This window comes from Pelobates fuscus, chromosome 7, assembly GCF_036172605.1.
Source record: "Pelobates fuscus isolate aPelFus1 chromosome 7, aPelFus1.pri, whole genome shotgun sequence".
In the NCBI taxonomy this organism is placed as follows: Eukaryota; Metazoa; Chordata; class Amphibia; order Anura; family Pelobatidae; genus Pelobates; species Pelobates fuscus.
This window is the reverse complement of record NC_086323.1, coordinates 43,360,659-43,366,658: the sequence shown is the minus strand read 5'-3', so window position 1 is coordinate 43,366,658 and position 6,000 is coordinate 43,360,659.

The window sequence follows — 6,000 nt, the reverse complement described above, 5'->3', positions numbered from 1 at the left end:
GGGTTGCCAGATATTTCTCAGAAGTATTTCTCAGGCAAGTATTTGAGGCTGCCTAGCCAGTGCTGGTATTGCAGTAATATCGGCAATACAAATGTCAGTCTCAGTATAAACAGAGATTATTCTGCAATACCAGTGCCGGCCAGTAGGGGGTCGCTGTTTGAGTGGAGAGAGACAGGGATAAGAAGTTACAGCATCTCCCTCTCTACCTCTCTCTACTCACTGATCCGCAGGGGAGCAGCTCTGCACAGAGAGTCCAGAAAGCAGCTCTGAGCCTGCAAAGACAGCAAAAGCTCAGGTAAGTGAGGGATGGGGGGAAAGGCTGCATGGAGACATAGGGAAACAGACGCTAGGGGACAGTGAGACACTTGTGGACACATAGGGACACTTGGTGACACTGAGACACTAGGGGGCAGATGGAGACCTGGGGCCACTGAGACACTAGGGTAAACTGTGAGACATGGGGACGTGAGAGACTTGGGGACACTGAGACTTTGGGACAATGGGAGACATAGGGACACTGGGGAACATGGGGACCCTGAGACCCTAGGGACACAGTAGCCCCATGTCTCCCAGTGGCCCCTAGTCTCTCAGTGTCCCCATGTCTCCCAGTCAATGTCCCTAGTGTCTCAGTGTCCCCTTGTCTCCCAGTGCTCCTTGGTGTCGCTCAGTGTACGCATGTCTCCCAGTGTCCCTAGTCTCCCAGAGTCCCTTAGGCTCTCAGTGTCCCCATGTATCTCCCAGTGTCCCCTAGAGTCTCAGTGTCCCCATGTCTCACAGTGTGTCAATGCCTCTAAGTGTCCCCTAGCATCCTAGTGGCATGGGGACACTGTGAAACATGGGGACACAGACTCTAAGGGACACTGGGAGATATGGGGATACAAACACTAGGGGGCACTGGGCGACATGGGGACACTGGGCAACTTTGAGACCTGGGAGACATGGGGCACTCCCAGTTTCCCAATGTCTCCCAGCCAGTGTTCTGAGTATCTCAGTATCCCCATGTCTCCCAGTGCCCCTGGTGTCTCAGAGTCCGTAGTGTGCCAGTGTCCCTAGTGTCTGTGTTTCCTAGTCTCCCAGTGTCCCCATGTCTCCCAGTGTCCCCTAGTATAAAAGAAAAATCTCAGGCACTCACTGTGATAGATTTAAGCAGGTTTATTGGACACCGCAATGTTTCGACCTGTATCCAGGTCTTTATCAAGTCTTCAGTGTCCCCTATGTATCACAGTGCCCCTTATGTATCAGAGTGTCTCAGTGTCCCTGGTGTCTCTCAGTGTCCTTAGTGTCTCAGTGTTCTTAGTGTCTCAGTGCCCTTAGTCTTCCAGAGTCCCCTAGTCTCGAAGTGTCCCTATGTTTCACAGTGCCCCCAAGTGTCTCAGTGTCCCCTAGTATAAAAGAAAAAAAAAATCTCAGGCACTCACTGTGATACATTTAAGCAGGTTTATTGGATACCGCAACATTTTTACCTGTACCCAGGTCTTTATCAAGTCTCCAGGGTCCCCTATATATCACAGTTTCCCCTATGTATCACAGTGTCTCAGTGCCCCATGTCTCCCAGTGTCCCCTCATGTCTCAAAGTCACCCAGTGTCCCCATGTCTCCCAGTGTCCACAAGTGTCTCAGTGTCCCCAGGTCCCCCAGTTTACCCTAGTATCTCAATGTCCCCATGTCTCCCAGTGTCCCAATTTCTCTCAATGTCCCCTAGTGTCCTAGTGACATGGGGACACTGGGAGACATGGGGACACAAACACTACGGGACTGGAAGACATGGGGACACAGACATGCCCCCTTTTTGGATATGTTCGTCCCTTTCAGCAGTTCTGATTATGTGATTTGCATCAGTGGCCCACCCTTTTACCCCATCCATAGACTTCCTGCTTTACTGGACACTGCTGTTAAGGGGTATGGATTTACTTGAAAGATGAAAGCGTGAGATTACCATAGGGTATGTGTTTTCTCATAGCTGCATCCTATGAGTTTCCCTCCAGCACCATCTCCATCAGATACATGACGCTTGGGAGGTAGGGCTGTTTTAGTGTTTTTGGTCAATAAGGTTTTGTACTTAGGCCCATCATAATTGTCAGCACCAGGCCCACTGGGCTCTTAATCTGGCCCTGACTACATCCACTACACAAACACACACTACATCACTGTACACACACTACATCCACTACTCAAACACTCTCTGTATTCACTACACATTAACACTCTGCATTCACTACACTAACACACACTCTGTATCCGCTACACACTAACACATCCTCTGCATTCACTACACATTAACACACTGCATTCACTACACTAACACACACTCTGCATCCGCTACACACTAACACACTCTCTGCATTCAGTACACATTAACACACACTCTGCATTCACTACACATTTACACACACTCTGCATTCACTACACATTTACACGCACTCTGCATTCACTGCACTAACAAAAACACACTACATTCATTACACTGACACACTCTGCATTCACTACACACTAACACACACTCTGCATTCATTACACACTAACACACACTCTGCATTCACTAAACTATGCACACACTCTGGATTCACTATACTGACACACACTCTGCATTAACTATACACACAGCATCCACTACACAAACATCCTGTATTCACAGTACACACACTACATCCACCACAAATTGAAACACTCTGCATTCACTATACACAGACACTGCGTCTAATACACACACTACATCCACTACAGACACTGCATCCACTAAACACATTTCATCTAGTACATACAAACACTACACCCACTGCACAAACACACACTACATCACTGTACACACACTACATCCACTACTCAAACACACTCTGCGTTCACTATACACACTGCATCCGCTACACAAACACACACTCTGCATTCACTGCACAAACAGTATCTAATACACACAAACACTACATCCATTACACACATTCTAATTCACTTCCACTATACACACCACATTCAGTCCCGCATCATTGTCAGCCGACTAGGTAGGGTGTGGGCGCGCCCGGAAGGGAGGGGGCGGGGGGCTCCCAGACCTTGTGCTTTGTCAGGGGCCCCAACATTTCTGATGGCAGCCCTGCCTATAGGTACACCTTCCCTCTGTCCATACCACCTCTGCGCTGGCTTGAATACTTGAGATGAATACAGGAGGTATAAATCTATTGATGGTCAACTGTCTAGTTTGCTTACTAGGGGCCAAGATCTAATTTTGAACAAGTCGCCATCTTTCCTTGCCAGTGCCCCACGTACAGAAAATACCATTACTTTACCATCTAAGTAAGTAGTTAGGTTTTCTGTTAATTTCTCCTTTTTATTTATTTTTTTATCTGTTTTGGTGTAAATCATTTGTTTGTCATCTTTTTTTTTATGCACTGTGACATAATTTTGTTCATAATAAATATTCCTTTAAAGTTCTGCCTTTGTCTGGTAAAGACTTGCATTACATGATGAAACTAATTTATTAATAAATAAAAATTGCATAAATAGTGTGACAAATCATATTTTGTGACTTTTTAGTCTAATTTGCTTGGATAACCAAGGCACAACATTTATAAATTGTCTTGGTGGTGATAGTGTTATCATATTATTTACATGATTATGATTAAGTGTGGGTTGTGTTAACCCCTTAACGCCGTTACGGCGTTCTATGCCGTCGCGACTTTAAAGGGCTTTAAAGCCGTTGCGGCGGCATAGAACGCCGTAACGACTTGCAGCCCCAGGAGGTACTGTGTACTCACCTCCGCCGCGATCCTTTTCTGGGGGGCTGCCTGAGAGCCCAGGCAGCCCCCCCCCCGGGGGCCATGTGATCGCTCTCAAAGAGCGATCACTTGGCCCCCTATAGCTGGCTATGGATCTGCCAGCAGGGGGACTGTCTAAAATATTAGACAATCCCCCTGCTGGTAGGTAGTGAAAAAAAAAAAATATTAAAATGTTATAAAATAAATTAAATGCCTTTTTATATATATATAATATGTATATATATTATATATATATATAATATATATACATATTATATATATGTAACGTCATACATAATGTATTTTAATATTAATATTAGTATATATATTAGTATTAAAATACACTTAGAATGACGTTACATATATATATGTATATATATATATTATATATATATAATAGATCTACATATATATTATATATATATATACGTATAATTACAATAATAAATAAATAAAATAATTAAATAAATAAATAAAATATTTAAACAAAATTTAAAATAAATTATATATTCATATGTAATTTCATTCTAACTGTATTTTGTTATTAATATATATATATATTGGAAACAGAATACACTTAGAATGACATTCTATATATATCTATCTATATATAAAATACAAATAACCGCAAATATATATATAGAGATAAATACATATAATTACATAAAAGATTACATTAGTATACACGTAGAATTTATATACCTATAAATGCATGTATATTAAAATTCTACGTGTATATGTAAGTAATTTTTTAACATAATTATGTCATTTGATTAATTAAAATTTGATTGACATGCCTGACAACACAGGGAGAAAGTGCAGAGAATTTAATTCGCAAGCACTATATTTGACCCTGTAACTCTCCAAGACACCATAAAACCTGTATATAGGGGGTACTGTTTTACTCGGGAGACTTTGCTGAACTCAAATATTAGTGTTTAAAACTGGTAAATTGTATTACAACGATGATATTTTAAGTAAAAGTGACGTTTTTTGCATTTTTTACAAACAAACGGCACTTTTATGGACTATATTATTGTTGTAATATGTTTTACTGTTTTAAAACACTAATATTTGTGTTTAGTGAAATCTCCCGAGAATAACAGTACCCCCCATGTACAGGTTTTATGGTGTTTTGGAAAGTTAGAGAGTCACATATAAGGCTTGCATTTCATTTTTTTGACATTGAAATTTGCCAGATTAGTTATGTTGCCTTTGAGACCGTATGGTAGCCCAGGAATAAGAATTACCTCCATGATGGCATACTATTTGAAAAAGTAGACAACCCAAGGTATTGCAAATGGGGTATGTCCAGTCATTTTTAGTAGCCACTTAGTCACAAACACTGGCCAAATATTAGTTTTTTGCTTTTTTCACACAAAAACAAATATGAACGCTAACTTTGGCCAGTGTTTGTGACTAAGTGGCTACTAAAAAAAACTAAACATACCCCACGTTCAATACCTTGGGTTGTCTACTTTTTCAAATGGTATGCCATTATGGGGGTAATTCTCATTCCTGGGCTACCACACCGTCTCAAAGGTAACATTACTAATCTGGCAAATTTCAATTTGAAAATGGAACGTTCTATATTTGACCCTGTAACTTTCCAAAACACCATAAAACCTGTTAATGGGGGGTACTGTTGTACTCGTGAGACATCGCTGATTACAAATATGTGCATTTTGTTGCAGTAAAACCTAACAGTATTATGACATTTACAGCTAAAATGTGAGGCGGAACTACAAATTTAAATATTTTTTTTAAATTTCTCACAGTTTTTTTAAATTTTATTCATAATAAATTGTTTCATATACAAATATTTTATATGAAATGAAAGCCCTGTTTCTCCTGAACAAAATGATATATAATAAGTGTGGGTGCATTTAATATGAAAGAGGTGAATTACGGTTGAACAGACATATAGCGCAAATTCCAGTTTTTGTTTACGTTTTGTTTTGATCAGAACGTGTACTATTGACTCCGTCCTGAAGGGGTTAAGGGGGATTTTTATCATTATTTCCGGTCTAGTGCAGGTAAATAGTGATGTCGCGAACATGACATTTTCCGTTCGCAAATGGCGAACGCGAACTTCCGCAAATGTTCGCGAACGGGCGAACCGGGCGAACCGCCATAGGCTTCAATAGGCAGGTGAATTTTAAAACCCACAGGGACTCTTTCTGGCCACAATAGTGATGGAAAAGTTGTTTCAATGGGACTAACACCTGGACTGTGGCATGCCGGAGGGGAATCCA